The sequence below is a fragment of the Neodiprion fabricii genome, chromosome 2 (genome assembly GCF_021155785.1).
Source record: "Neodiprion fabricii isolate iyNeoFabr1 chromosome 2, iyNeoFabr1.1, whole genome shotgun sequence".
NCBI classification, from domain to species: Eukaryota; Metazoa; Arthropoda; class Insecta; order Hymenoptera; family Diprionidae; genus Neodiprion; species Neodiprion fabricii.
Genome location: NC_060240.1, coordinates 10894589 through 10916942, shown reverse-complemented (window position 1 = coordinate 10916942; position 22354 = coordinate 10894589). Strand labels below are relative to the sequence as shown.

General features: G+C 36.8%; 1 protein-coding gene across 19 annotated transcripts in view; it reads left to right on the top strand.

Moving 5' to 3' along the window:
- The first annotated feature begins 274 nt into the window (after window positions 1-274).
- Window positions 275-22354, top strand: part of LOC124174678 (probable GPI-anchored adhesin-like protein PGA55) — a 116854-nt gene continuing 94774 nt past the window's right edge. For 6 of the 19 annotated variants that reach the window (XM_046554029.1, XM_046554032.1, XM_046554031.1 and 3 more), the window contains exon 1: window positions 277-668. The gene's annotated coding sequence lies outside the window, so the exon portion shown is untranslated. Of the gene's footprint in view, window positions 669-22354 lie in introns of all 19 variants that reach the window. The other 13 variants (XM_046554047.1, XM_046554046.1, XM_046554043.1 and 10 more) reach the window with 5 other exon arrangements.

Sequence of the window (22354 nt, the reverse complement as noted above, 5' to 3'; positions counted from 1 at the left end):
ATCTCTCAAGATGAAGGAATAAGCTCGAAAATTCGCCGAAGGTTTTTTTTTCTGTTTTTTTTTGTTTTTTTTTTTCTTCGCGCAGAGTCGGGATGCAGACGGCTTTGCATAGCGTTCGAAGTTCAGTTCAAAGCTACGAGATGGCGTTGACTGTGTCGATTCGCCTCGGGTAGAAATCGCGTTACCGCGGGAGTACTTGAACGGGAATAACACCCGAAAATAGTTTTTTCGATCCCTTATATGGGTCAGGTTTATCGAGGGTCGGTTTACGGCCAGTCGGGACTCGAACGCAGGTGAAATTTTAATCCGCCAGAAGCATTTGGACGGTTTGGCGCTCGCCGCATTCTTCGATTCTCTCGCTCTCTCGGGCGCCGCGAACAGCTCGTTTCCATTCCCAGCTCTGCCTTCCTTCAGTCGCTCGCTTCAAGCATCCGTGACGCGATTCCGAGACCCGAGTGTGCTATCGAAGCCACACACATATCGCCTGCACCCGCGCACGCTTCGAATCCGGACGGTCGTCCGTCTTCCAGTGTTCCTCCGAGTGCCGGCCGAGACGCATCGTGTTGTTTGATCAATTCTGAGTGAACGGCGGGTAAATTAAACAAGCCAAGTGTTACGCGTCGGAAAATCACCTCAGTAACCGGGAATTTTCTCTCCAGGCAAAACGAGTGAGTAAAAATAAACCAAGCTTTCACAGTGTCATTATTTCGACAAATTAGGTTCGATTTCATTTCTACGTCGTTTTTCGTATTATTCGAATCTTTGACATTGATTTCCCCGCATCACCTTGCGAGGATCAAGCTAAATACGAAAAACGACAACATCGTTCACCTGTCGTTACATTAAGAAAGCAACGTCAACACACGCCAAGTTTGTACACGCAGCAGCGTTGTATTGCCGGTGTTTGACTTGATCGATTTCAAATTCCGCGATCTTCATTTTTTGTCCACCACTCTCGATTGATCGTTATTGGCCGGGATTTAAAAAATTTCCAACGCACCCGTTCGATGATTGTAGACGGACTTCTACCGTTTAACGATACTTGACAAATGTAACGTACGGTTTTTTTTCACTCGTACCTCGCACCTGTCAAAACCTTATATCGCTGTCTGTTTTTTGCAATCGATCCATCAGCGGTCCGAAATTGTCAACTGTTCTCCAATGTGGCGAGAGTTTGTTTGTTTCGATTTAAAAAATCGTGGCGAATGGCGAATTTAACTCGATCATGCCTGCAGCCTAAAAAAACGTCCAATAATGCGTCAGGAGAGCTTCGAAACCGCGAATTGGGAGCCGATCATCTGCACAAAGACCGGTGAAATCAAAAGACTAGATCAGGTTGTTCCGCATTTCTGCAAGTTGTCACAGTAAAACGATGACACAAGTTTGCTCCTCAATGTTTTTGGAATAGACAGCAGAGGTAACATCACCCCAGGATTAATTTATAGCTGTTTCAACGACGGAAACTCTATCATGATCATTACTTTTAGAATATCAAAACAGTTTTCCAAAAAAGATGGAACTTTTTTTATTTCTTTACCATAAAATATTCTTGCATAGCTGCGACTTGAAACTATTCACCCTTTGTATGTTTTGTTGTACATATCAGATTTCAGCAACTACGTTATTATCCTATTGACAATTCTTTATCGCTCCATAGAATAGTGTGACAAATCGTACCGGATATTATCAAATGTTTCATTACTTGCATGTTTCATAAATTATGAGAAAATTGTGAAAATTTCTGAAAACTTTTCTCAACCTTAGTTTTCTCGACAACATACTTTCATAGATATGTTCAGATTTTCTCACTCTCATCTTAGCGTGATTAATTTTCCCTTTTTCTTATAAAAATTGTTAATTTCCTTAACGAATCCATCCCAGTTTATCGTCACTTCACACCGTCGGAAAATATGCAGAAAAACACCATAACTGAAATCGTCTCAAATTAGTGACACAAGCTAAACGTCTCAAAGAATGTGAAATAACGAAAAAACAAAAGAGAGTTTAACCGTCTAAAAACTTGTTAGATATTAACTTCCAATTAAATTTCGTTGGGAACAAAGTCCAAAAGGCAAGAAAAACTCGGAAGTTTTTTTTTTTTTTTTTTTTTAAAGATAAAAAATTTTACTCCGTCCGGGATATCGCAAGAAAAATTGAGCCGAAAATCAATGAGCTACGTCATTTGCGTTACCGTTTCGATCCGATAAGTGAGGAAAATTTTGAGAACAAGGCACCAGCCCGGCTAAGGAACCCCACCCGCACTCCTCGAACTCCGATGAGCGAAATTCAAGTTCACCGTACTAACCGTCCTGAAAACAGACGACTGTCTGGCCGGGGTGCAGCCGCCCAGCCCTATCGAGTGGATTCATCTCTCTCTTCGTGTGCCTCATGCACGCAGCGCCAGGGAGAGAAAGACTCAAGGGCCACACGCCTCGCCGATCCTACACGCTGGAAATATATTCCTCGTTGTATTTCAGAAGCAACGTCTGATGTGTTCTGAAAGGTCGATCGAAGATTTGCATAATTTTCGCCACGATTTTGTTCTCGCTATGTTGGCAACCTCACGCGATGTTAAAGATTTTAAGAAATTCCAATGAGGCTGAAGTTGGCAACGTTACTGTAACGATGAATGTTTTGGAAAAATCGACGAGGCTGAAGTTAGTAACGTTAGCGTATAGAAATCATTATTGTGCAACTTCAGAAGCAATGTCTGATGTGTTCTGAAAGATCGATCGAAGATTGGGATAATTTTCGCCACGATTTTGTTCCCGCTATGTTGGCAACTTCACGCGATGTTAAAGGTTTTAAGAAATTCCAATGAGGCTGAAGTTGGCAACGTTACTGTAACGACGAATGTTTTGGAAAAATCGACGCGGCTGAAGTTAGTAACGTTAGCGTATAGAAATCATTATTGTGCAACTTCAGAAGCAATGTCTGATGTGTTCTGAAAGGTCGATCGAAGATTGGGATAATTTTCGCCACGATTTTGTTCTCGCTATGTTGGCAACTTCACGCGATGTTAAAGGTTTTAAGAAATTCGTATGAGGCTGAAGTTGGCAACGTTACTGTAACGACGAATGTTTTGGAAAAATCGACGAGGCTGAAGTTAGTAACGTTAGCGTATAGAAATCGTTGTTGTGCAATTTCTGAACGACTTTCAAAGAGTTAACTTTTCGAAATATACATGAGTATGTTTTGTTTATCGTGGTCTACTAATGTTCAGATAATCATAAATGTTCGAAGTAACACGATTTTTTCTAAACCTGCATCGTTATTGTAAGGTTATAATAAATACATCCTCAGGAAAATCGTCACTTCCCAACTTTCAGATTGTCTAAGATTTAGTAAACATTAACAAACAAAATGTGCTCATGTTTTGTAAAGACAACTCCTTGAGAGTTGTTCTAAAATTGCAGAATAATGAATTTACCCCTGATGCTTCTGTACTTTAATGTTATTAGCTTTAGCCTCTTGAAAACTCTACATCAAGATTTTGCAAAAAAAAAAACAAATGTAATTTTCATCGGCAACGTTTTTAGAATCTCGTTATAATGTTGAAAAATGGAGATTGACATTCATACGCGAAGTTTTACAAAAATGTTTTAGATATTTCGGATACAAGAAAAAAGGCATTTCGAAAAAACCTTTAAATTTTCCGTAAATTTTCGCTCTCAATAAATTGTGCGCCAATTTTGTGATTGTGTTTTAAAATTTTTCGTAAAATCTCCGGATAATTCGATTCTCTGTACGCGTGTAGTTTGAATTACGTGAAAGTAGCCAGAATCTAATCTGCAGAAATAATCGTAGATAAAACAAGATGCGTCATAAACTCAGATAATTATCTTAACGATGTAATTCGCGCGGATATGTTACTTTCACGTATTTCAAATGCTTTCAAAAATTCGTCAGACGGATTTCGCGAATACAATTTCACGCATAGATGTTTTCCAGTATAATTGCTCGTTCGAAAATTCTGACGATAAATACTGAAAATATCCACATGTATTTTTGAGATTTCGCACATCGGTAGGAAAAAAATGATACTAGATACGTCGGGTAAAGTTTTTGCTTTATTTCTCAAATTTTTGTCAGAAACTCTCAGCGGAAATCCGAGTACTTTTCACGTAATTTTAACACAAAATTACGTTCGGTTGGTTTTTTATTTCTTCAAATCTTGGGTAATTTCCTTCGAAAATGGTAAAATTTATTTTGACGCAAGCGTTATGATAACTTGACAATACGGCTTGGCAAACGGATTACCTGCGATTACCACGTGCCAATTCGGCCGGTCGGCATCTTCGTTACCCAGACAACGGCTGCTGCTGCTGCAGGGCTTTGGTCGATCGATTTCCAGCATCACGCTTTATCATACCAAGCGGAGATTACGAATTAATCTCATTCAGACACCTACTTGACACTTACTCTCGACTTTCCACGTATCTCGAGAGATGCGCGTTACGTTAATTTTTGTGTTCAATTTCTCATTTCAGTTCATTCTTCCGAACGAGAATGAAGTTGGTAACGTTATTCTAACGATTCACGTTTCGGGAGAGACGTTATTTCGTAGTTTTAGGAATCTTTGGAATGCAGTAAATTATAATAAGGCAAATTCGTATCTATTCAAAACAAGGCCACTTCAAAGTAACTACAAAATTGCAAAATAGTAATTCTTTAACGTTGCTAACTTCAGGCTTATTCTTCTTAACCGTTTTAAGTTCGCAGGGATCGACTTGTTTTTGACTTGTTTCAATTTACAGAATCTTTCTTTCTTTCTCATAACGCGATTTGGAAATTTACGTCCAGATTTTGGATATCTTTAATACTGTCAATTTTTATATTTTCCAGTTTTTGTTACACAAGATTAAATTATGATTACAATCTACACACGAGTAGAATAATAATCTGTATCAATTTCGATAACAACGCTTACAAAAATAACTCTGCAGACGTTTCGAACGAGTCAGATTAATTGCCAGATTATTTGATTCGATTGACCAATTATCATTTTTTTTTTCAACGAGTTAGAACGCTTGAAACCTAACGTTGAAAAATTTAAATTCCAAATACGATATACCAAAATTACATAACGAGTTCATGTTTCCTGAGATCATCGAAACAAGCGGGAAAATGGTGTTGATTAATTACCTTGGCGAGGAGAAATGTTCTCCGCAAATCGTGTTTAATTTTTTTGAATCCTTTTTTTTCTAATTACTGACCGCAAACAATATTTACTCTCGTAATGTATACAAGAAATCTGTGGAGAAGTGCAAGATCAGTTGCGAAATTTATTGCGAAATTTATTACGACAGCAGATAGAGTTATTCGTACTATTCATACTTCAGGACATGTAAGTTGAAAATTAAGTGTCTTCTAACGTGGTGCGAAATTTCTGACCAGTTCATCGACCCTGTGAGAGAGATAAAAATATGTAGGATCGAATTTTCAGGAGGGGAACTCCTACATCGAAAGTCTTGCGAACAGCTGTAAAAATATTTCTCGAAGCTCATCTAAACATTATCGAAGTGATTCAAACTCTGCTAGAAATCGAACGGAATTTTTTTTTTTTTTAAACTTCCCGAAAACACGGTATCCATATTTCATTTAAATCTCTGAAAAGAAAATATGAGAGAAGGGTAATTTTTTTCTTCACCGAAATAGTTTCGCAACGTACAACAACTGCTGGTACTACGTAGCTGACGGTTTTCAGTCTTGTTACCGCAGGAAAAGTAGCGCATCATCTACGTCACGTATAACAAGCGTGATATCGCAAAGACTCGGTGAGGTAATTGATTGAGAAGAGTTTGTAATATAGTTACACGGTATTGTAACTGTATTACGTTACAGAGTGGCGGGCGGTTCAAATTCTCCGCTCTAAGAAAAACCGCACAGATCCGATGATCGTAATTTGCATCGTGTTGCGTGTATTTGTTGTCAACTTTTGTTTTTCGTTGCTTTATTTTTTTCTCTCCTTAATTTTTTTTTTTTTTTTTTTCTTTTGTTTTCCGCATTTTTCATGACCCGACTCGTTTCGTTTTTCTTTTCGGATTCCGCCTCGATTTATTTTACGTCTCTCCCTGTTTTTTTTCTTCCCGCGTTACGTCTCATTAAACAGCTATCCCGAGGAACTCGGTGACCGAGAAAAAGCATCAAGTCCGGTATAAAGTAATAGTGGCTCGATGGCGTGTCTAGCCAATCTATACGTACAGCCTATAATGTGCGGTTATGCGTGCTGTACGCACATGGATGTGCTGACGATAAAACTCGCGTCGATATTTCATATTCCAGGATGATATTCCTGAGAGAGATACGCGTATGCGTGTGTTTTACGCGCATGACGCACAGAGTGAATTCTTAAAGACTGCACGTTACGTCGTCTGCTGTTGAATTTAATGCGCACGCGGTACAAACCGAGAGAAACTGTTTGCCAGGGCGGCCAACCCTCGTAAACGTAACCTTAAAGATTTTGGCAGTTGTGCTTAATCAGGGTAGCCTCAAACCTGAAAAACCTCCACCGAGAGAAATTTTTACTTCCGGTTACCGCTCGGTTCTTAAACATTTTTATTTTTTTTTACCACAATCGAAAAATATAGTTCCGAGGTACGAAATGAAAATTATTTCTCTAGCTGTTACCGGAAAGTCTAGTATCCGTTACTATTCTTTCTCATTACGATCGCTGTTGCTATATTTTCTAGCAACTGTTGCGACAATTTAACGCTCGTGCAACGATAAATTGACGTTAAAGCTTTGTTTAAATAAAAAAGTAGAGTAAACCTCAGAAACTGATTTTGCGTTGCAATTACCAAAAAAGGATCGACGATAGCGCAAAATGTTTAGGCGTACCTCGTTTTTCCTAATCCCGACAATATTCAAACAGTTTTTTTAACGATACCTGTTTTACTGAATTCTTCTAGTTACTGTAACAAATGAAATTTTTCTCAGTGTGAAAATGTCATGGTATTTAAAAGAAATCATGGAAAAACCTGGAATTTTCAGGGGGTTTTCAATTTGATCGTGGAAACAATTGAAAATATCAGTTTTCTATCTTGGAAATTAGAAATCATTGATCGAAATGACAAGTTTACTCTTTTTTCACCTAGAAAACAAATTAGCTAAAATTAACTTTTACGTAAATTATATTTTTCTTCAATTCGAATTGAATTTGAACCGAATATAGTTATTAATATACTGAACAATTTAGGTTTTGATACCTTACTAGAACTGGGAAAATGTCAAAACTAGGTTTCAGGTCGTGAAAGTGTCATGAAATTTTTTTCGAAAACTCGAGGCCACCCTTCTCGTTCAGAAGTGTCAAAATTTTAGAGGTTCTTTTTCTTCTTCTTCCCATTTTGCTTAGATCCCTACAAGGATGTGCCAATTTTTGAGGTTATATACATCGCGGCAAACTGTCGTCAAAATTTGTGAAGGTTGGTCGCCCTGAAAAACAATTGCTTTCGAATTGTAGCGCATGCGTATTAAATTTTAGCAAACGACGAAACGTGCAGTTCTTAGGAATTCAGTTTTTATCCTATTGACGATACTTTTATGGTAATTGCAACGCAAAATCCGTTTCTGAGGTTTACTCTACTTCGTTTTAGTTAAATAAGGCTTTAACGTCAATTTATTCTTGCACGAGCATTAAATTTTCATTTTCAAAATTTAAATTTTAAATTTTGTACCTCGGACTATATTTTCCAATTGTGGTAAAAAAGGACTGAGCGGTAAACGGAATTAAAAATTTCTCTCAGTGCTTTGATTTTGTACAGTAAAGTACATGGTATAAAATTTGAAATAAATCAAAATAAGGTTATTATTCAATTGTCAACTATTTTTTCAATAACAACACTTCAAACCTTCGAATCCAATCCTCACGTTGAATTTATTACAATTAAGTATCCGATTTCAAAACCCGTGTCTCGATATTTTTACATACACATAATTTTGAAATTTCCGAGTCATAGACGATATTTGTCCTGTTTATTGTTATTTTTTTTCTTTTTTTTTTCAAAATTTTTGTAAAATCATTCACTTATCGTGCAACTAATACAAAATATAATCTGACCAAAAAAATTTTCGCACGTTCAGGTTAAACAAATAAATGTAATCAGCCAGACAGCAAATATCAGACATTCTCCGCTCAGTTTAACAAAGGATTCAAACTCTCCGTCGAGTGTTGTTGGGAGTGCGGATCGCCGCGTTCTGTACTTTTGCTGAACGACCTTCGAACCGGGCTGCAGCGACCGCATGCGGTCGACCTCCTCGAATTATGAAGAAAACCGAACTCGCTCTCACCTGGGAAAGAGTCAACGAGTTGATTTAGACTCGACTCGAAATCGAAATCGCCTAATTTTAAGAGATTGAATTTCGTAACGTTGAAGAAAAGATTCATTTTTAGAAAAATAATAATTTCGCAGTTGTAGAATCGTCTCAAATTGATTGATCTATTTTTAAAAAGCAATTTGTAATCAGATTCTGGAAATTGAACTCCTTTAAAGTCATTTTAAATTTTCAAAACGATGGTTTTTGTGTTAATATTCAGTTACATTAACGTTACCAATTTTAATCAGGTGTAATTTTTATGAAGAACCGATCGTCTGAAATCGAAGAAACTCTGATTCGTGTTTTTTCATGTTTTCTACAAAGGAGAAGAATCGAAAAAAGCATTGTAAGCATTTTTTTAGTTTTCAAGCTTGCTCGTCTTTACAAGCGCAAATTTGTGCAGAACCAAAAATACTTGATTAAATTTTCGTCAAAATAATTGTCATATTTTTGTCGTCCTTTTGAATTTCATATTTCGTCAGAAGACTTGGCGAATTTTTATTTTTCTCAAAAATGATCCGGGTTCAAAATTTCACTGCCATCGACTGGATATTTAGCATAATAATGTAAGAACGATCGAATCATTTTGTGGGAAATTAAATTTTATTGCGACACTTGGACTTTCAATTGTTCCATATTTTGAACATTTGATCATTCAATTTTCATTTCACTCACTGCGAAACTAAAATCGATGTCATTGGCCGGGTGATTTTAATCATCGAATCTATCCATGCACTCAAAAATATTGTAAATCCGTTACTGTTTTTGAAAAGAGAAAATATTTCTCTCGGCGTTCGTCGAACAAATAAACTTTAAAAAATCGATGAAAATATCGTAAGAAAAACGTTACAAATTTAATGAAAAAAATAAAAAAAAACTATTGCAGCCAATATTTTTTTCAAGCCGTATAAACCTATTGAAAAAAAAAAAATGCAAATTTCGGAACAGCTTGATGATTGAAAGATCTGAAATAATTCACAGAAAGTTACGTTCGTTAGTAAACTGGTGCAGCTGCAAAATGGCAAGACTTTGAGAAAATTCCGCCAATTGAGGTAAAAAAAAAAAAAAAAAAAAAAATTGTCTAACTTTGCAGAGTCGAATTACTGCTTGGTAAATAATCGTGCATAGATGTGTGTTTTGCATGTCAATATTGACGGAGAGATTGAGAGTCGGGCGTGCGCTTAGAGAATATACAGCAACCTTATTTCTATCTTGGGTGTGCTAAAAATCACACAACCTGTTTCTTCTCTCGCTCTCTCTCTCTCTCTCGCTCTCTCTTCTTTCTCTGTGTTCTCAGCACCTCTGTCTCTTTGCATTCCGCCACTTATGAACATCGCTGATGGAACCTCGGTAAAATTTAATCCCCGATTTTACAACTTTGCATGGGATTTGAACGCTTTGACGTTTTCAAAGTGTTTGAAAAAATTAAACTTCAATGACTCCGTTATTCGCCTGACCTTAGAATGGATGTAAAGTTCTTGACCTGCGCTGCAGATGAAAAAGTTGACTGACCAGGCTGACGAATTTTTAGTTGTAGAATATTAAAAAGTACAAAATCGAGGTACAAAAACGTGAAAGTTTAGAAACGTGACGATACCGATAATCATGGATAGTTATAAGATCGTTAGGATTTTTCAAGTAATTCGTCAGTATCGAATTGGACAAAGTCGAAAAGTAGAAAAGTTTAATTGTACAAAAAAAAAATGGTATATAAAACCAAAATAATTATTACGCAAGATGTTTTTGAATTTTTAATTTTTCTGTTCTTCACCTTTCTTCGTTTCAAAATTCTGTAATAACAAAATAACAATTCTTTCCCACCGTTTAAAATGATCTCAAGTTATTAAATCAAATTGTCGAGAATTATTTAGAAACATTTAAAACGTACGAGATTTCGAATTGTTACGAATAATAAAAAAATAGTTTCATCACGGTTCCAGTTTCAAAATCATCGTAATAAGAAATAAAGTATTCAAAAACCTCTAGAGGACTTGAAAAAGAATTTAAAACAAGTATTAATATTTCAGAAGTCAAATGTTGCATTTGCACGAATGTAGGATTCTTTCAAAAGTGTTAGATTTAAAATTGTGAAGTCAAACTCGGTAACTTTGCACGGAATTTCCTATACGTAATATGTAAGCACAATTCACCGAATCCCATACGTTGATATTTTCGTTGAATTGATGCGTTTGCGACTAAATTGCATATTTTCTAAGATGCTACAGTCACTCGTATATGTTATACTTATTCGGAAAAGAGTATATAATTAATTAGAAAAGCGCTACGGGTTTCATTGTCTCAAGTGAAATGGCATAGAATTGCATAATATCCTTCTGCGCACGATCTGGCTGTAGTTATTATTCATCGTTCAATGTTTATGTTAAACGATTCACATCGTGACTAGGTGAGCAGCTTCAGATAAACGTTTTATCTAATATCGTTAAGTCGGACTTCCGCTCATTTCGCTGAACGTTCTTCACAAGGGAAATATATTTCCTGACGAGAAATTATCACGATGCAACTGTATCGTAGTCTTGAAATTTGTTTCATTTGTCTCGCAATAATGTTTACATAGTAATAATAAACATTAAGAAAAAACAACCTGAAAGGATCTAAACTTTTACCGATCCATTTAAAAACATCTTGAAATGCCAGAGAACTTTGTTGCTAAATTAATTTAATAATAACGATTAAACGTTTTTTCTTGTAATATTCGTGTCAAAATCATTGTTTGAAAACCTCAGAAACAATAAAGATTTCAATAGACAGAATATTTCAACATCTCGACCTAAATGTTCACCGAATCGGGCGTCTTTAAGACTTTTTAAAATTTAAGTTCGCTGAATTTTTGAATCTGGATGTTCTAACCTCTCTTTCGTAATCTGGCGGGAAATTTAAAAGTTTCTCAGTCTGCGTAGAATCGAGAAAAGTTTCTTGGATGTTTTGGTCAATCACGTTGAAAGTTTCCAGACTAACAGCCTTTCATTACAGTTAATTGCGTTCACTGTGATATGTAAAAATTCACCGAAACGTAGAATATTCCTTATTAATCGTTATTTAATGTCGCTAATGGATTTGATCCGCAAAACTAACAGGGTGAACCTAACCTCAAACCAGTCGATCACGGCTCCAGAAATCATTCGCTGAAAATGTGTAACTCGACGAACGTTTTAAAAGTTTATCGGATAAACATTCCATTCGGCTTCTGTTCTCTTTTTAAACTCCGTGCGTACAATGCCGCTTGAGGACCTCCACGACGCACGCTGTTGTATGCAGAAACGTGACTAATAGTAGCAAGTCGATTCTGCAACACAGTCCGCTATCTGCTCTCCTTTTATGCCTAGACATTTGCACTCCAACTCAGCCGTAGTCACGTATAATATGATTTGTTGACATTTGAAAACCTTTCGCTGTTATTCTTACCGTTTATCTTCCCATGTGTTTAAATTTATACTACTTGCCCCGGTATACGTACGGTTTGTAATTCAGCTCAGGATTGTGTCGAATTATACGACCAACATGGAGAATCGTTGAACATGAGTAAAATAACGATAATGACTTCACACTTACGTCAGCGTGCTTGTTGATTTGAATTTTGTTACGAGTACTGGAAACCCTCTTTTAAAAGCTTCGGAAAACGCCATCTGGCGGTAATCGACACCGACCGATGATCGTATTTAATTGTAAAAGTTCTTTTTTATAGCAAATTTTACTTCACGTCGAATTAGCGTCACGAAACGAGAGTCCGACAGCTTGCACAACGTTCTTTATGACTTGGTAGTCGTTAAATGCTTTCGAAACGATCAGCGGACCTCCGATACCGTCGCCATGTTGTCAAAGCCGTGCTCACATTTGAAATATTTTCCGTTTGAAGGAAAAATTACTAGAAGCGCCTTATTGAGACGTTGAAAATTGTTTTGTTCGTGTTTTTTTACTTCTTTATTTTTTGGTATTTTGGTACAACTTTTGCACACGCATATTGTTGTTGCACTTAGAGTTTTTGTACACACGGTTATATATTAATATAAAATGAAGCGACTAAGATTGCCGTCTAATCATTATTCTTTTTTCATGGTGAGTCGTATTAACCGCAGGAAAGTTCTGTTTCCGGTGAATTGTGCCACTTTGCGATAAAAAGTCGTCGAGCTTGCGGTGATCTTTTATATCACGCTATTGCGGATTCTCGTGGAAATGCGTTTCATGATACGGGATACAATGAGATCAGTAATTACGCATTCCAGCTTCTGTGATTCACGTTGCATTTACTAGCTCAGAAAGGCATTCTGTTATACGTTACAATTGTAATATTATTTGAATCGGTATTTCGATTCCGGGTACAATCAGTTGACAGATGCAATTGGGAATAAAAAAAACTTTGCGCACATTCCGAGGTCAGGCCAATAATGGAGTCGTTACGGTTTGATTTTTTTTTTTGATTTTTTTTTTAAACACTTTGAACACTCGAAAGCATTCACAGCGCGTGCAATGTTGTTCTGTGATACGGTGCTGAATTTTTCCAAGGTTCCTTTCTACCCGTTCCGAGAAAAATTACTTACAGAAACTTTCATAAATTTCTTACAATTTGAGATACACGGCTTCGTAACGTAACATTTCCATCGGAATATCGAATCTTTATTTTTCAACTAACAAAGGCGATGTATAGGATGCGGCAATTAACCACGTTCATCGTGCGTTATAGCTTTTTTCGAACCACAGCTCCTCCAAGATCCCTCCGTGTGTGTAATTTACATTCCGTAAATTATGCTCCGTGCACGCCGCCATTGTCCAGAACACCTCATGACGTTTAAATCTGGGTTACGTCAGGTTGGCGCAATTTCGGTTTTTAAGAATCTCTCCCTGTTTCTTCGTGCGCGTGTGTGTGTGTGTGTATGTAAGGTGTAATTACACCGGGCATCGCGTTGCGCAAAACCGCTGTAAACGGTCAAATTACGCCCGGACAGTAAGTTTCAACCGAATCGAAATAACGCGTACTAATTTTAATTTTATATTTTCGCATGGTATCCTTCAACCGCGGTGTTTCTTTTCTTTTCTTTTCTTTTTTTTTTCCATGTTTGTTCTTCTTTCTTTCATCTTAGATTAAAATTCGTATTGTTAGCGGCGCTAATTAGCTTTTGTATAATATTACACGTTGATGCATATTGGAGCAGTCTTGTTTAAAACACGTGTGCTGTCACGTTGAAAAATTAAAGAGTTCCGGCCTTTCCGCATATTTTATAACACCGCGACTCAATCCGCATCTAAATTTTGTTCAACAAAAGCGAAAATTCTATTCACTCGGATAAAACGATATTGCCTCACAGTTGAGAATATTTGAACGAAGATTGATAATGTCTCACCTAACCTAACCTAACCTAACCTCTATATGTAAGAGTTTAGTCAGCGTATCCATAAATGTTTTTTTTTTTTTTTTTTTCTTTTAGCCAACGGTTGAAAATAATTGTTCTGAAATTCAGGTGAAAAAGATCTGAAAGAAATCCGTAAAAGAACGTTTTTAACGAAAGCGGAGTTGCGAATACTGAAAATTTTCAAAATAATATCAATGCTCCTTTCATAAATCTATCGGAAATCAATTTTCAAATTATAACAAACAATTGAGTACAGAGGCTTATCAAGAAAGACTTGTAAGGATATTTTGGAAAATTTCACATTCCTAGAGAATTCGCGAATAGGCTGGAAAGTTTTTCAAGACAATTTTCACCAGGGTTAAAACCCCGCCCGTAATGGTTTAGGTACGTGACGTTGAATCACGGATGGCTATTAGACTCTCATGCGACTTATATCAGCATGGATCAGACGACGGTCTTTGCACCCGATGTCCTGGCCGCTAACCGAGACCAAAGACCGGGTGAAAGGTTCAAGCGAACGCGAATACTGACAATGAGAGAACGCGATTCGCATTAGCGACCGCCTACCTGTTGGTCGAACAACGGATACAGGGAAAATATGCACTTTGGCACGCTGCGCGTTTGCATTTTCAATTCGCAATATTATCACTCTCGGTCCGTCTATGCAGGAATTTTATATTTCGATCACTGCGACGCGTCTTTTTCCATTTAAAACCAAATCGTATTTCTTTTTGCTCGTTTTTTAATCCTTAGAAACGTCATCTTACCGAACGAAAATATTGTCAGAATAACAGTTTTAGTTAGCTAACTACGAACCACGTTTCGTTGGATCATGGATTGAGGACGTTTCTTTAGCCATGTTTGATAAACTGAGTGAATTATTTTTTAGTTTTAATATCGTTGAGTGCACAATTCTCAATTCTTAGCGCGAAAGAGAGGAAACAACAATTACAACAGATTTCAAATTCAACTAATTGACTAATTGTTGGTAAAAAAAAATCAGCTAATCGGATTTGTACAAATTGTAACAAATTTAATTTAATTTAATTTGATTTAATTTGATTTTTTTTTTTTGTTCAATTTCTATAATTAACGTGAATCCGCTTGATAGCATAAATTGTTTTTCTGACCACTTTATTGTTCAATCAAACGACATTTCTTGGGTTTTAACCAAGAAAATATTTCTTGCGCCATGTTTGATTGCGATATACGGTAAAGTCGATAAATCCAGTCGAGATCTACAATATTGATCCAAGAAGAGTGGTTTCTTGTTGTTGGTTGTTGCAATGAAAGTTCAAAAAACGTGCCCGTTCAATTAATCATTCCGTAAAATCTTGTTTACAGCATTGTTTTAAAAATAGAAATCTGGACTGTAATGATGCATCTATTTTTAATGCGTGTACAATATAATAAATCACATCTCACACCTAACAACTACGCCGAGTGTTTACACGTTAGAAATAAATTTTTGTATTACCCGTGTCAAAATTCTCTATTCGACGGTGTTTTCATTGCAATATTACACGTTTTTAAAATTCCATTACCGAATTATTAATAATATCGCAATATCCAATTATGCAAAACTGTGCCAAGAATTGAAAAAAATAAATAAACATGAACACGAGATTTGCTACCGGAAATTTCAGATGGATGATAAATGGTATTATAATAATAGTTAATACGTTATCTTGCGAACAATTTACGAAGTGATGAAATTGTTTTCCCTTACATTTTGCAGCAGCCTCGAGCAGGAAAGAATTACCACATTTTTCTTTACAATCGTACGTATAATAAAAAATGTATCCTTAAGGAAACTAAGATGTAAGTAAATCGCCCAAGATCAACTCGGACTTAGAACAAAACCGCGCGACGTTTCCTGTTGATACTAAACATGTAAGATTGCGGTTCTGAATTACCGCTGCTAACTTAACGGAGCATGATTATGCAGACGAATTATGTCGACTATAACTAACAAGCAAAATCACAGTGTTACAACCATACCGGGACAATCTCTTGAAACTTGAAAATCAACCGCGCATGCGTCAAGTAATCGAGTCTCATTGGTCGGCGAAATCTTGCCGCAGCGATATTTTTGTTTTCGATTCAGGCTGGCCAACGTACGCAAAATGTGTATACTTTTGAATTTTCAAAGAGCATGAGCGTTAAATTCCGACCGTTCTTTGAAGAATCAACTTTCCGGCCCAACAACAAATGCTTCTCAAACCTTTCCGAGTCGCTGCCTCGATTATTTGAGATTCTAACCTCGAAAATTCGGATCTCAACTACATCGCCGGCAGAAACAGTTTGACAGCTGAAACTCGGGATGGCTAGCCGATAAAACTCGCGCATGCGCGGTTGATTTTCAAGTTTCAAGAGATTGTCCCGGTATATTCGCCTCGTGACTATTCGTTCATACTTGTAAAAAGTTCAAAATTGCCCATCCGTGAATTTCAGCAACTGTTAGCGAGCACCTTGTCATTCACAAAGTTAAAAAAAAAAAAAAAAAAAACACACTATCCATCGTAAATTTATCGGAAGAGCAGTGAAATCACGTATAACTTGAACCCGATAGCAGCTGGTCGATGAATCAGATGCGCAGGTTCGATTCGATGTGGAATTGAATCCGTCGCCATCGAATTGTCTTCGCATGAGTCGCGGAAGACTCTCTTACCCGTATAGATAATATCTGCGCGAAAAGTATATTTTCAAGTCGTGGTTCAATGAACAACGTCAGAGACAAACGTTACAATTTGACAATGAAACGGTACATTCACGCTGATGACCGTGGCTTATTCGCCTAGATTTTATCTCCGAATCAGGTATACCTGCTTGCTTAAAACGGCTGATGAGTTGGGAACGAATTCTTTGGTTCGTAAAATTTGAATGGAAAATGGGTACAATGAACTCTTTCGAATATCTTCAGCAACGTTGTTTTCGGCAAGGATACAATGATCGCAAATGAAGAAATATCAAAATTGAATTCGAGCACACTCAGATTATAATCCCGAGAACATTGAAAACATATGTGTCAAAAACCAAAGTCGTTTTTGTCAGTTTGAACGTTCTGATTATAACACCTTTTTTCTTTTTTTCTAAGATCGTTGCTCGAATTTGTTGAAAAGAATTTCTTTAACCGAGGCGGAAACGTTACTGAACAATTTTTTTAACGCTTTTCTTCCGAACCGTTAAATTTTTATTCATACTGGCGAATTGGTTCGATTTCACAACGAAGTGCAAAGTTTGGTGAAAAAACCTTCAACGCCTCGTTCATCATCGGAGTGTGAAAAAATATTTTAAAACGTGATTTCAGAGATTCGGTTCGATCTCGTTTTGCACACGAAAATAGGTTCAACGAGTGATGTTATTCTTGACGCTCTAGTAAATCTACTCGGCATCTAAATATATGAGAACCACCTCATACGCAGTTAGACTTTACGCAAGGCGCAAGCATTTTCTCCTAAGATGCGAACAACGGCGACGATTTATTTCGAATATGGTCGATAAATACCGTCAATACGTGAGGTTCAGTAGTCGATTAATCGGCAGCTGCGATCAATCGATTAATCGATCGATTGTCATTTCGATTTATCGATTTACCGACGGTTCCCATTCGTATACCGATCGAGAAGCAGAATTCTTGTTAGGCAACAACGATTAATCGATTTATCGATTTACCGACGGTTTCGATTCATATACCGATCGAGCAGCAGAATTCTCGTGAGGCAACAACGATTAATCGATTTGTCGAAACGGTCGATTGATCGATTAATCGCACAGAACTAGCTTACGAAACGTGAAAAATAACTAACCCAGACATTTCTGTGATTATACTTCTGTGTACAACATATGTGGTCAATCCGGGTGAAATTCGAACCCTAAAAATCACTTCTCCGACCTTAATTTGTCGACGCTTTTAACTCGGTATTCAATTAACGCTTCCCTAGTGTGAAAAACCGTGGATATATGAAAATCGAGGCGACGCTTCCGCGAAGAAATTTACGAGTAAAGATTTTTGAAAAACAATTTTCACAACGTCTTTTTCGAGTCGCGCAGTTTTTCATAACGATCCGTTCATTGAGCAGGCCTTGTTCCAGTTTCATTCCAACTTTTCCCTTCGCAGTGACGCTATTCTTTGGGTCTCGGAACAGGTGCTCCTTAAAAACTGGTAAGGTGACTCGGATGTCGGGAATAGACGTAGAAATTCCAAGATCGCGACGTGGACTTCGTTCCACTTGTATGGATCTATTTTGAGCTATTGCCGGCTATTCTATAGTCTAGACGTTTATCTTCCTCAAATTCCGTCGTCAACTCCAGCTTTATCTCTACCTTTCCTGCCTCTTTTCCCACACTTCGATAACATCGAGAATCTGATGATACGATGTTTTTTTAAAGATACCTGTTTTACCGAATTTTTCAAGTTACTGTAACAAATGAAATATTTCCCAGTGTAGAATTAGCACAAGTTTTATCAGACCTTATTCACATCGACTTGTGTCATCTAATTTTAGCCACGAACCTAAGGAACTTTTGACGATTATGCGAATACAACAATTTCGGATCGGAATTGCATTGTTCAATAATTTCTGTACAGTTGCACGATAATTTAACGGCACAACGACAAGGCTTAGGATAAAAGAAAATGCTCGAGGATGTGCGTATTACGATAACCCGAGAGTGAAAAGAGGGAGTGTTGGATCTCTCGAAAACTCGGTGTGGATTTCTGAAGCACATTCCTCGGACCAATTTTCAACGTCTTCGTCCTCTTAGTCATCCAGACACGGTGCAGGGCGGTCATTTTTTCGTCTTTTTTACCGAGTTTGATGCAGCGGAGTTGACGTCACGGGGAGAACATGTGGTCCGTATCCTTCTTCAGAGATTCTCAAATCGTACGTTATGAGGATAAAACGAAAGTTGAGAAACGAAAAGAAAATCGACTGATTAATCTATAATCTAATAAGTGAATAATTTTAATAACGTTAGTTGAGATATCAACGATTTGAGAAGATCTTTCGTAAGCAAGACTTTCGAAATTATACTCTCGTGGTTTGTAATCGATTTTAATGTTTTAGGCTTATTTTGTTCGCCTCAAAAAAAAAAAATGTGTAAACAATTACCGCCAGAGTGGATCGAAATAGATTTTTGTATGTTTGATATGACAAATATTCTCTTATATGATAAATTTACCATGCAATGTGAGATTTTTTAAATATTTTATACGTCAATTTTCGGGAATCTGGTCATCGAGTAAAATGAACCGAAATACATTAAAATCGGATTATAAAAAAAAAAAGAAAAAAAAAAAAAAACACCCAAAGTTTAATCATTTTCAACGTTCTGCTTAAAAAAAATCTGTTCTCCGAACTATCGATACCTCATTGACGTTATTTCATTCTCAAGTTTACCTCAAAAAAAAAAAAAATCAAAATCGCTCGAGATTCTTCGAACGATTCGTTTTCATTTCCTAAATTTAGATTTGAACGATCGGCCGGATTCATCCTGAACTTGTCAAAAGGCTTTCATTAGTCCAAAGACTCGATATCTTTCAACGTTTTCCGTGACACTCGAACATCGAATCGAATCAGTTTCACGGACGTCGCGACGTCTATAAATATGCTATAAATATACGGTAGCTTCTATACTTGATCACAGAAGTCGATTGTTCTTCAACTGGGCAAATATCCAAAGAGTGTTTAAACTCAGCAAGAAACCTGTTAGAATCTAGATCGTAGAGACGTTCTAAATTTTTGTATTTTTTATTCACTCCAATTTTTAATTACTTATTGATTTTTTTTTCCATCTACTGTCTGATCAACGTTCAAGGATTGTAAAAATAAAAACAAAAAAATAACCGAAAATTGTCCAATCGATTCGAGTATGTATAATTTTTCATCAATGTTACTACTTCCGGTAGAATTTGATGCCTGGAACTTTATCGCTGTTATTAATTTTTTTTTTTGTTTTTTTTTTCCACCTCAAATTCAATTTCTTGTCCTCTTATTTTCCCATCATACACTTGGGGACATACGTCCGAGGCCTGCGGTAAAGAAAATAAACTTGTCGGCAAACGAATCGTGCGCAATAAGTAGCTACTGAGTCACAACTTGGCAGGGAAAGTGTCTTGTATTATATGCCCAAAGTGTCTCTGTCTATCTACATCAAGGGTTATCCACCCATGCGAACCGCTCTTTACCACTCGATATATATATATATATGTGTATATTGATATACTATACGTACACAGAGGTTATGTGCGCTTATGTAATAACAATAGCAATTATCGTATCGAGATGAAAATTGCTTTGAAAGAAGCAGAAGACGAAAAAGAAGAAGAACAACAACAACGACAATAATAATTGTTTTTTTATTCGAAATTCTCTTACACTGGACCGAAATCACGTGACCGTTACTTAAGTATTGGGAAAAAATAAACCCCGTGCGAATTTGAATTTCCCGCCACAGGTTTTCCCGTTTTCGACTCGGGGACACCGACGATAATTAAATTGTTGGAAACTTGCGCAAAATGTTTCTTTGGTCCTCGTGATTCTTTATTAAAAAAACGAAGAGAACGAGTCCCTTAACGATATAACGTACCAAACAGATGGAATTTACAATATTGGGTCGTTTTTTCACTCTCCGTTACCGGAACAGGTGAAAAAAAATAAATAAATAAATAAATAACGCAACCGTTCTTGGGTAAATTTTTTTTTTTTCTATTAATTACAGAAACTGTTGTCGAAATCGATAAAATTTATCATGGTATTTATAAAATGGGTGCATCACGTTTTCAAAGCTGCAGGAGCAGGCATAACGAAGATCGTGTCTTGTTCCTTTCTTTTTTTTTTTATTCTACGTGACACATCGACATCGCAATGACTAACAATAAGATTCTAGACGCTTCGCATCTCGCTTCTCTCTTCCCTCTTCTCTCTTTTAAATGTCACCGTACGGTGTGTACAGTCCTGTCAAGACAACGTTGTACGAATAACAAAAAAAAAAAAAAAAAAAAAAAACAGCTCAGTTATCAAATGTTTCTAAGACATTTTAATAACAGTAATCATGATAATAATCTGCTTTCTCCTTTGAATTTCCTTAAAATGTAAATAATTTTTGCACGAGTAGATTATCTGCAAGTCATCTGAACTTAAATGTTTCTATTTATCTCTTTGATAGATTGAAAAAACGAGTTGAATATCATTACAAAATTGTATTTAACGAACCATTCGTGCTTCGTCTCAAAATATCTTCATTATTATTATTATTATTAAATATCGATGTCAGGTCAGGAAAGGTGGTTAATAATCAATCCTTCTCAGGTCATCAATTATAATCGTACTATTTTATTCGCAATTCGTTCGGTTTCAAGTGTCTTTCATACAAAATAAGAAGTACGGAAGTGATAGTTTTCTAAAAAAACTCGTCAGAACTTCGTTCAAAGCCTTTGTTTCTTAATTTTTATAATTTGACGCTTTTCGACCGGACTGTACATCTTGTGCATCCTTAATAACCGGAAAGGATCCGAGGTTACGCCGACCGAATGACAATATTTGACGAAGAGGGAAAAACTGGAGGAGGCAAATGATGTGTCATATCGCGAATTGCCAGAAAGATTCGCGTGCAAAGATTTCGTCAGCCTTTCTCGCCCACTTTTCTTGTCTCGTCGTTCGTAAGTGTACGACGATATTTCTTGGATAACTATCAAAGTTGAAAATCCTCCTTCAAATTACACAAAAGATTTGAAAAAAGTCTTGTAACATTCGAGAAGTTATTAAATCTTTTGAAAATTTTCGGTGAAACTCTTTGAGCTCCCGCTTAAGAACTCATTATAAAATCTTTGAAAGTTATGAAATTAGATAAAAGTAATCGGAACGTAATTGAAAGTTCATCAGGGTATATTTCCCAATATTTTTGAATATCGTTGGAACATGGTTGGAAATATTTTTTTCCCAACCGGGTGCGCAAAACAGTACATTCATGTACTAGTGCGACAGTCAAATCGAAACATCTAGTTACACTACAATAAGAGATTTTTGTATTCAATCCCCGAACTGGTGCGAAAATGTACCATTTTTCGCACTCGCTCGGGTACGCAAAGTTGAATTTTTCGCACGCAGTTGAGAAAAATGGGGTGTCACCTACTTTCCGCACTAGTCGCGAAATATGACATTTTGAAACAAATTCACGGACAACTGATTTTGGCCTCTGATTGACACCAGGTGAGCCAATTTCTGTAATATTTAATTATTGTTACTTGCGCGGTAGACTGTAGACAAAAGAAATACCTTATCCCAAGCTAATTAGCAAGTCAAAAAGTTTCGGTCTAGTTGATAGGGTATACGTACGTTGTTAATATGTAGGTGGCGCGCGAAGCCGTACGCAGAATTTAATGCTATTAGTATACTTTGCTGGCATTCAGACTCCATTCCTTTTACGTGAAACACGTCCATAATCTCGCCTATTCCGTGTTCGCGCGTCTTCAGACTTTTTCATACAAACATCGCCAGTCTAGCCGAAGTTCAAACGATTGACTTCGAGGCTCGATAACTCGGTCGTAAAACGAGATAGAGCAAAAGTTGAAAGACGTATCGAAAGCTCGGAGTCTTGCGAGTAGAAAAATTCCTCGCTCGTCATCGAGTTGAAATCGTGACGTCAGCAATCACCGCCAACGTGTTAAA